Source organism: Merops nubicus, unplaced genomic scaffold (assembly GCF_000691845.1).
Source record: "Merops nubicus isolate BGI_N331 unplaced genomic scaffold, ASM69184v1 scaffold16634, whole genome shotgun sequence".
NCBI classification, from domain to species: Eukaryota; Metazoa; Chordata; class Aves; order Coraciiformes; family Meropidae; genus Merops; species Merops nubicus.
The window spans coordinates 44626-55868 of NW_008606360.1; positions in this window are offsets into that span (position 1 = coordinate 44626).

The following is an 11243-nucleotide window of genomic DNA, read 5'->3' on the forward strand; positions in this document are numbered from 1 at the left end:
AAGATGCAAAGCTCACAAATGAAAGGAGGGAGTGCAGAGGGAATCAGCAACTGTCCTTGGAAGAAAAAGATGTGGAGGAAGGCCTACAGAAAGCAAAAGGTAATACTAGCAGTGATCCCCAAAAAGAGCATATTTTTTAAAAAAAAATTAATGAATTACACTAAATGTGAGAATGCAACATCATAAAACTCACATCATTAATGTGTGCTCATAATGAAGAGAGTGTTTCTGAGGGGTGGTTTATATTTGACTTTTACTCTTTGTGCCAGTCTTTTCCTAACAAGAGAGCACTTTCTGCTGCTGGCAAATGAGCCTGCATTATCTTCAGTTCTTATTGTGGCACATGGACTTTCACCAGACATGGAATCTGGCTCTCTGGCTGAATAACTTGGCTAAGCTATGTAATAGGAGGCATGCAGAGTCTCTGACCCAAGCTTTTTACTTCCTTAGCCATAGCTAAAACAATCTAGAATATCCCTAAATTGAGGTGGGAAAAGTGGAAGTAATTCCAGCTTTATTCTAAAATTGTTTATTGATAGGCTTTCATTTCCAGCAAGATGGGAAAATTCACCATATTCCCTTTTAAACAGGAAAGTGGTTTCAGGAAGTACAAATTTTAGTTCTCTACCTGCTCTAAGGAAAACGTATCTGTGGTTTTCCCTTGGATCAGTCACACTCCTGATTGAAATGCATGCATTCTTCAGTACATTGCTATTTCATTTCTTTAGAGTTTCCATATTTGAATTTGATATTGTGTATTAAAAAGGAATTACCCCAAACCCTTCATTATAATGAAAAATGAGAAACTGAGAGATGTCAGACACTGAGGGAACCATACTCTTTTATGACCCTGTCTTGCCCTTTACAAAAGCCAGCTTAAGTTGGTTTGAACTGCCTGTGATTGCTCATCTCTTCTAGTCATTACTTCCTGCATACGCATAGCAGAAGAAAAGTCTTGTGCCAAAGAAGATTAATGAAAATCTACATTACACTTCATTCAAAGCATCTGCCTGCTTTGCAAGTCATGCACTGGCACACATACTAATTAGAGCAGAACAAAATGTGCCTTTTTTTTTTTTCTTTTGGGGAGGAAATTGAAAACCAAGAAGCTATTTTCTCCCTAATTTTTTTAAATGGTCACACCAGCTGTGCACATTAGATATCTCATATGCAATGTGCATTTTGTAACTGAGGCTGCTGCAGGGGTTAAATTAATAATTCTGCTTTCTTAGAAAAAGCACAATATAACAATCGTCCTTGAAAAGGAAGAAATCTGTTTTTCTATGAATGAAAATGTCAAAATGATCACTAAGAATATATATCTTCACCCCGAAAGAATCCACTGGTGCTCTTGCACATAGTGTATAGACAAGCTGCTGACTAGGGGGGAAGACAGATGGTATATTATGACTAATTTTTACAGTGGGAATAAAACACAGGTAACAATATGCCAATTAACTGAGAGGACTGTTGAGGAATCTCCTGAAGTTGTGGAGTGTAATGTGCAGTGATACCTGTGCATTCTGAATGGATTTTCCTGCCTCATGGCCAGGAGTGGATGGAAGGGGGGGAAGGCAACTGTATCGATGAGAAAGGGAAGTTGTTTAACCAGTGCAGGTGTTGCACTGGGACAAACACTCCTTGTCCCTCTGCATGCCTAGTAGTCACATGTTCTTCTTAGAGACGGGGTAAATCCAGCACATCAACCTTGTGCATGTTAAAGGGCATGGCCCTGCCCTTGGCAGTGGGAAATCCCTTTGCTATGGGGACCAGGACCCAGGAGGTGCAGGTGAGTTGTTGCAACTAGGAGAAGTGAGCCAAATTCCTTTGAGTTTAAAAGATCATCCAATTGTCCTGTCAGGTATGAATGGCTGAGAGCCATCAAGGAAATGATTGCACATGGCAGAGAAGAAGGAGCTGATTCTAGACAGTTTAACATTTGGGAGAAGATTTCTGGAAAAAAACCCAAATTGCTATCAAATGCATGTGTGTGTGTATACATATATATATATATAGTAGTATAATTACACTCCCAGGTATCCACCTCCATGAGATGAATATGCTTGAGAGAAACAAAACTTTACAGAGCTCTTCCTCTAGCTTGCTACCTGGCAGAACAACATCCTTCAGTCTGTCATTTTTTTTTCCATCAAAAGACTATGAAATTCAAAGAAATGTTTTCTGTGTACATTATTCAGTGTAGCTTTCCAGTGGCATACTTTGTAAATAGTATTTTTAGGGGTTTTGAAATTATGAGAAGACAGGGACTGGCCAGTTTTCATTAGACCACCTTAGAATTTTCAGCAGAACAAAAAAATAATTCTGCAGTGCTATAGAAAAAGGGACAGTGGATGAGGAAGACAATTTTTCCTAAGTGTGTGGCTACAGAAAAAGACCCCTCTGTCAGCAAAATGTAGTTTGAGTGGAAAATCAGAGTACATTAGCTATGTGACTCCAATTTTGCATGTAAATTGCTTCTCTGTATTAGTTTTTTGGTGTCAAGCAAAGAATGTAATTCTGTTTTAAGCTTTTTATCTGATGATGCCTCTGTGCTCACTGCTCCCTAACTTGTCACCACTGTGGTGAGATCGATTGCATCTTAAGTGCTTCAAGTCATAAGACATTTAGCATATATTCATTAAAATTCCTTATTTCCCTCCATTAATATTTTTAAAGTAACTCTCTAAGATTTTAGGTTCCCCAGGGGGTTAAAGCTAATATTCAAGGACTTGTTTCAATAAATTGTTACAAATATTTGCTTAACATTAATTTCTTTTTGGCAGGGGGAGGTTATTGCTTTTCTCCAATTCTATTGAACTTGTGGGCCTCAAAGAGACTTCCAGATAGTGTTACACTTCAATCAATTGGCCTGCAAGATTTTAGTTTGAAAAGCTGGAATTGATTCCACCTCAAAAATTCATGACATAGATATCAGTCTTTGGCTTATAAAACCTGGATGCAGAAAAATAAAAAACTGAGAGCTTGGATTGTCCATCTTAGTGAAGTCAAGTCAGAGAAATATTAATATTGATAGCCATGGAGAAATTGTGGGGGAGAGGAGTAAGTGCCAGAGAATGACAGAAAGTATTTCAGGTAGAGCAGGTCCTAACACTGGCTGGAGAGCAGATAAATAGCCACCTGCCTCAAGTACATTTAGGTTGGAAATTAGACATTTTTTAATGATTAAAAGACTTTGGCATTGCAAATGGTTTTATAATGGCAGTAGCAAGAGTAAACTACCTGACAGATGTTAGACTGGCTAATAATGAATTTACATTGGGAATGTTATGGCATTTTTCTCGCAGTTGCAGGCAGCTTATGATCAGGGACCCAAAAACCCTGTTCAGTCCCAGGTTTCTGGAAGCTTTCAGCCTTTGGATCTTGTGCAAATGTTAAAAGCAAAGCTTTGTGCTGGAGGAGGCAGTTCTTGAATTTCAGTAAGGTGCTATTTACAGAGGTGAGGTTCTGTCACAAACTGCTGTCTGTAGAGTTAAGGGAGGAAGAAGGAAAAGACTGGGTTTTTTAGAAGTGCCAACACAAGAAGTTTAAAATGATACTAAACTAATTTATAACTTTTTGTATCATATCTTCATTTCCTCAGCTGCTATTTCCCTCCAGTACAAATAAGCTGTCCCCAGTAACCCTGCTGGTAACCAGCACCATGTTGATGTGGGATGAAAGTAGATTTAAGTCTCTGAAGAGAGACATCTGAATGATACGTGTTCAGGTGTAAGTGCAGTGTGTCTTGTAATAGTGCTTGAGAGTTGGAAGAATGGAGCTGCACTGAAGGGGTGGCTTGACAATAGCAGCTTTGACTGTGGTATTGATTGCATGGGCTTGCAGGGAACTAGGGTTTCAGGATAAAAAAAAATCATTTTTTTATTGTGTTTAGAAAGAAACACAAGTCTCTTTAGGGTGGGGTGTGGAATTAACCTCTCCCCTTTTTCCCCAAATGTTGTCGTGTCATGAGACACAGTGAAGTTTATGAATGTAAACAAGTAGACCATCAAATTGAAAACCAGTGCTAAAGAGGCAGGCAGAGCAAAGCAGGATTTTCTTGCTTGGGCCCAGTCATACGGTGAATGAATGTAAGGAGGGGCTATTTTATCCATGTGAACTATTTATAATGAGAACGAGTAAAGGAGTTCTGGGAACGGCTCTGACAAAGAATCTTTCAGCATTGGAAACCAGCATCCTATCACAGCAGTACACCTTCAGAGAGACCATATCTGGCCTTTAAACACTGATTTTTTGTGTTAAACTCTCCCACTGCAGTGGGCAAAGTAGTATAAATTCTCTTAGTTTCTGTGCTTAAATACCACAAAAATGCCTGTTAATAACTGAGCTGATCAGTGGCAATGAGCCCGGCACTGACTGTAGATAATGCTAATAATGTATATTGGGGGGTGCTTTCATCTTCATCCTCTTGTTTTGATTTTTATAAACAAATTCCTAGCACTTCATTGTGTCTTACAGTGAGTGTATCATTCAGCTGGACTCATACGCCCTTTATTCTCTCTGATGTATTAAAATGGCTTAACCTACACAATGTTATAATCCATTTCTGAGATGCTGGAGGTATAAAAAAATATTTCTTTAAAAAAAGGTGATTTGCTTTGTTGTTTTTGTTTTGTTTTCTTTTGTTTTGTTTTGTTTTGTTTTGTTTTGTTTACTTTTCTCTTTCACTTTTCTCTTTCACTTCCTTGTGCTGCTGGAGATGAGAGCTGGCAGATGCCAAGCCATAGGTGCTACAGGACGTATTTCTCAATTCACGTTTTACCTTGCATATCAAAGAGCCTTAGGACAACTCTTTTGGACACTACAGGTTATGTAGCATTGCTTGGGATGAGCAGTGTCCAAGGGACACGATGTCAGAACAGGCTGAGATCACTACAACAGCTCAGGAAAAAGTGTGTTTGCTAACTCCTGCTCCAATGTGTCATGCAAAGACAGCCTAGAATTAGATAAATCTGAAGAATTTAGGCCTGTAAACCTGCAGGAGGCTGCTTAGGATAACAAGTAAATCCGGATTTAAATGTTTAAACTTTTAAGTATCTGAACATTAATGTGTAAATTCGAAGCCCTGGAAATGTGTTTGTCAGCCTTCGTGTAAGGAAAGGTAACGTAGTGATATGAATGTTTCCTCTGCTCTTTCAGTGCCCTATTTTTTTTCTGTCAAAATCAATTGCTGAGCTCTTTTAATGTGTTTGTTTAGTTGTCTCAGTTACTGGTGCAAATTCACATTAAATAGGTCTCCTTCCTAGAAAGGCAATTTGTAAGAAAAGCAGATGTGCTCTTAGTTTGTGCATGTTTAGGAAATGCTAAAAAAAGAAAAGTCTCTAGGATTTATTAGAAGATATGGTTTCAGCTGTGAAATAGCAGGAATACATTGAGCTTGCTTTCTTACGAAATGCTGAGAGTATAACTGTAGAAGTATTACCATAGATGCAGCTTTGTGTTTCATATATAGACAGCTGTCTTTGGAGACAACTAACTAGGATAGAGCTCTTCACTGGAAACATGATTTTTGATGAATCATTGTATTTTCTTGTGTCCTTTCTTGCATGCTATAGGCTTAGATAAAAATGGACTGTTCTGGCTTTGGCTAAGAGCAGGAGTGTGGTCAGAAACATAATTCTACTCCAGAAATGAACAGTGCCCTTCAGCTTCAAGTTTGACCTTAAATTCTCACATTTCTTGGTGTGTGAGTAAGAGGGCAGTGTAGGCTTAAACTATTATTTATTGGTTGGTTGTTTTTTTTTAAATAGTGGGCTTACTGCTGTTGTAAGGCTTGAAACTGAGAGATAATTTGTCACCTCATAGTGCAGTCAGATAAATGCAAGGACTGGAGGAGCCTAATCTAGTCTGATCTAATAAAATGATACTTTGTCTGGAAGAAGGTGTAAAATTACTTCCTATTTATCCACTCCCCCACTGAGACTAAAATTAACCTGAAGAGGTGCTTAATGGCACATACTAAGCCACCACATTAATTAAGCAGCTTTATAACATTTACTTTACAGGGAAAGCACCTTTTATCTTATTTGCCATTATTTCTTTTATTCGACACTGTAGAAATGGTATACACCAATAATTCTCATGTCATTAATGATTTATAACTTTTTTTTTTGTCGAAAGAGCTCCCACGCTGTTCTTGGCTATATCCATATGTATATCTATCTTCTCAGTAAAGTGGTGCTGGCAAACCATCTCCTGCCATCACAGACGTTGACAGCTGAGGCAGCCTGGAAATGCCAGTTAATTTGACCATTACAAATTTTATACTAAATTTTGTCTCCTCTTAGAACAGTTGCAGAGATAAAGTGGAAGAGGGAAAAGGCTGGCTGATGAGGGAAATTATAAGGGTCTCCTTACAATAATTCAAGCAAGGGAAAAAAAACCCAAAAAACTAAATACAGTGCTATAACATGCTAACGATTTGTGACAATTAATATTAATTCTTTGCTTATCTTTTAGTTTCTTTCAGTATGATGTTGTCTGAAGATTTCACAGAGACCAAGGAGTGCAGCCTTCCCAGAGGCTGTGGGGCAGAAAATGCTGTTCTGCTCGAGCACCAGAGGAGCAGAGAATAATAACCAGGTCTCTTGATTCATGGTCCCATATTTACATTAACACTCTTCTTTTTTTTTGTATGTCATAGTGAAATTGGTGCTGCTCTAAATGCGTGAGAAAAAAACCCTAGATTTGTGACAAGAAGGTAAAGCTCAGTGGAGGATTGTACCAACACAGGTGGGCTGGATAAGGATTTGCACAGGTATGGGAACATTTTCAGGAATATGGTTCCTCGTTTTTAGCATCATAGTTTAGATGGAACTGACAAACTTGCCTGTGTAGAGGTTTCAGTTTATTTTCTCTCTCTTTATATATACATTTGAAAATTTCTGGTTTTCTTTATGGGTAAAGATAATACACATTCTCGTGTTCCCAGACATTTTGTAGTACAAATCCCCTTGTGCTTCCTTTTAGCCATTTCAGTAGTGCTCACAGCTGTAGACATGTCTTTGACAGAAGCCCGAGGGGTGCACACATTTTCTGAAGACATGGCCACATTTTTTTTTTTTTCCCCTTGCTTTGCTTCCTACAAGTAATTGAAAAGACATTTTCATTTTTTAAACTGTTCTTCACAACTGGTCTATTATTTTAGCACTCAGTTCTTAAATCTATCGTGATTTTCTTTGGAAATGTAATTTGACCAAGGGCTAGACCCTATAACTCCATTCCATCCAGTGAAATGGTAGTGTACTCCTATCAAAGACTGTAACAGGCCAATGTTGGTCTGGATTTGGGTAAGATGTTCAAGTCAGCTTAAGAAACACAGAATTGAGAAGTGAGGACCAATGCTGCCCATCCACCTGAACACACTCATTTCACAAAAGGATGATTTTAAATCAAGTACATGATTACAAGAGGAAAACTTTATTAAATAAACAGCTATCCTCAGATGCTTTCTAGTGTGAGCACAAGCAATCCCCTTCAGAAACAGTGCCATGTAACACAGCTATCCATATACATTCTTGGAATTTAGTCTCTGCAGTATAGCTCAAGCCTTCTGCATAAAGGAAATAACAAGTCTAATTTAGGAAAGAAAGCAGAAGAAATACCTACTACTGATAAATTATGGAAAGCAGAGCCCAGGATCCCATGCCAGTTGGCAAGCTGAGTTATCGACCAGCTTTTCATCGAAAGGATTTTGAAGTGGGATGCAGGAACACACACTTGGGTTGAAATATCTAGTGAGCTAAAGCTTTATATTAAATAACTACTCAGCTGCAGTTACTGAGTCAGCCTTGCCCACCCTAAACTCCTTTCACTAGCTTGCATCCCCAAAACAGGAGCATTGTAAAACTGGTGGAAAATGTTACATTTTTCTGCGTACATTTAAAAAAAAAAAATAACTTTTTAGAAATGATGAATGGTTGAATTCACACTAATTGTCTGTTACATTGTAGCTTGCATTTACAGATTCCCACTGTGATACAAAAGCTGAAAGTATTTTTCCTTCAGCTCCTTAATGTATTCAGAGTCTTTTAACTATGGCTGGAAGTGATGAAAACATGTCATTTTTCTGACATGTATTCTCAACCAAGAACTCTTTACTTGTCTTTTGCAAGTACAATAGACTGTCTATAATAATATCTCAGCCCCTGCTGCAGTATTTTTGAAGCAGATGCTCATGTTAGTCATCAACTCTTGTTCATATTAGTATGCCCTGGATATACCAACGTCTCACTGAAGGCAGTGGGATTTTCATGGCGTAGGTAAACCATGACATGAATTGGGGCTGCATTATCCAGTCCTTTGTGTAGAGATCTATGCCCAGGGCAGAATGTAAAATGCTGCCAGAGAACGTAGCAAAAGGAAATTGCAAAATTTATCTAAAGCATATTTTGTAGGTAGCATTCACAATGTATTTGGGAATTGCTACCGTACGATCTTCAGTTTATCTGGGCTTTAAAATTTGTTCTGGGGAATGAACATATTTTTATCTCTCTTCCCCCCCCCCTTCCTTTTCTTTTCTGCACAGAAAATTGATTTTATCTATTTTAGTTTTGTTCAAATTTAAATGGACAGAAACAACAAAAGGACAACTTCTCAAAAATTGTTATTTCATGTCTGATTTCAAACCTTTACCTTACAGTTTTATAGCTGTCCATAGGGTCAGCTAGAGCACTTACATGTTTTAGAAATGATGACCTATTTAAAGCACTCTATTGGCATTAGGGATGAACAAAATATATAGCTGAGTAGCTATAGAGGAACAGATACGTACACTAGTTTACAAAATATTCAATGTATAGAAGCAAAACACAGTTGTGCTACCATGTATCCTTGCCTTTAAGTTTGACAGCCCACACTTGTGCCCAAGTTGGCTGCTCCTGTCCTGTACAGGTGCTGCTGGATTCTAGCTCCCCTGTGACCTCATTCTGCACACACTGCCATGTACAATGTTCAATGCTGAGCTCCTTACACCACCTCAGCACAATCCTTCATCCAGATCTGAAGTGCAACATCTGTATGCCCATTTAAAGTGCCCCAGGTATGTGAATCCTGGGGTGGTGTTTGTGAAATGCTGTGAATTGCCCCAGTTAAAAAAAAAAAAAAAAAGATAGTAGTGCAACAGACACAACTGCTTTTGAGGTATTTTTCTGGCCCATGTGGCTTCAGGACAGTTGTTGTGGTTACGGGTGGTCAAAGCTTAGCCTGTGTACTTTCAGTGATTTGCTTTGGCTGCTGGAAATAGTGCTGCAGATGATGTACGTGGAAGGGAATTAGTTTGGTGGCTGTATGGTAAACTGATTATTTCAGGTATTGTCATTTTATCTTTCTGCTATGAGCATGGATTTACATATCTACAGAAAGAGCAGAGAAGAATTTTGATTTCTAGAAATGTTCACCCTCTGGCTGAGACCGCATTGAAATGATTAAATTCATTTTAAAATAGGGTTTTTTAGAAAATAAGCTGACAAAATGGAGAGGATTCACTACAGGGCTACAAAGATGATTCAAGGCTTGGAAAACCTGCCATGTATTTAGAGGCTTAATTAACTCACTCTTCTTTAAAAGAAAATTAAGAAGTGATATGATCAGCGTGCAAATACTTATTTGGTTGTTCCTAGTGACAGCTCTTTTCTCTCTCACACGAAGGCATAACAAGCTCCAGCCAAAATACTCAATGCCTGAAAATAATAAAAAATAGTTTTAATTAGATAGATAGATATACAGACAGACAGACTGACTGGCCCAAAGCAGAATGGGTACCTGAGATCTTTAAAGCAAGACCACTGACTTCCTAGAAGGAGAAACTTAGTTCAACCGGAGCTTGATCAAGGGTGAAGGACGTTCACCAACAAGGATATCCAAAAGATCAGTCAGAACGAGGAGGTATGGTGATAACAATTCTTTCTGCCCTTGTAATCTGTGACTGTATATAAGGGACATTGATAAGAAGTAGAGAATGGAGCTTATTTGAAATAGACAGTATTTTACAGCCTGCTAAAGACTTCAAGGCCAAAGTGGATTCCATAAAAATGGCAATTAAAGCATAGCTGGCTATCTTTCCACATTAGGCTTTTGAGGTAATCATGCAAAGGTCATTATTAATGCCACTCAAGCACAGCTGAACATGTAAAACCACCTTTGAAAAGAATGCATTGCAAAATCTTATCTTCCTCCCTAGCTAATTAAAAAGTGGGGTTTTGTATATATATATTGTGTGTGGGTAAGCTGTAGAAGTTGTTTTCGAAAGAGTAACTACTTTTGACTACAAGGGCCTTTCCTACATATCTAAAATAATTTACTGGAATTTCAGGTGTACAAGTATAGTTTACTTGAAATTGTATCATAAAAAAAGTTTCACTAAGTTAATTTATCTTTTCCTTTAAAAAAGTAAATAAATATTGAAGTGAGATAAATAAATACTGCCTGAGTAGGCAGGTCTGCCTACAAGAAACCTTGTAGACAGACAACGAAATCAAATTATTTTGAAAGCAAGCAGCATAGAATGGGTAGATATATTATATAGTGTAGCATAAAATATGATTGCTTCGAAAAGGAAACCAATTGTACTTCTGTTTTAAAATACAAATCTTGCAATCTTATTCATAGACTTGCTATGCACTATTCTGTGTGGTTTGCAAAATTTGTGATGGAAAGAAGTATTTTCTTCATTCATTGTAGAGAAGCTGTTTCTATTCAAATACACAGCAGAAGTTCTAATTTATGAAACCTTTCTTTCCTTAGTTTGTGCTCCCATTGCATAATTTTATATCCCTTGGTAGCCCCTTTCCTTCACCTTTTCTCTGTAATTAGAAGGCACACACTGTTTGAATCTTTGTTCACAGAGCAGGACCTCTGTTGTCAGGGGCTGAGTCTTTTGCAGAAGATGAGCTCTCTGCTGTGTCTCAGCAAGGGACATGCTGCCAATTATTTTTAGGGAAGAGCCAACTTACAGTAAACATCTCTCTTTTGATGGTGGCAGACTTAGCTAGGAGAGTGAAATAATAAATCTTATTGAGAGAGGGAGCTGACCAAATTCTTGAAAGAGAAATCACTCCCGCCAGGTACTAAGAAATCTGGTGACAAAGTGAAAAATCTCCAAACCCTGGAAGGTTTTATCCATCTCTTGGATAATGCTACTTTGCATTTTTAGAGCATTTCATGTCCTCAAGATGCAGAACAGATATTTCTTCATTCTGCTAATGGTTGTACGAAGTGGGTGCACA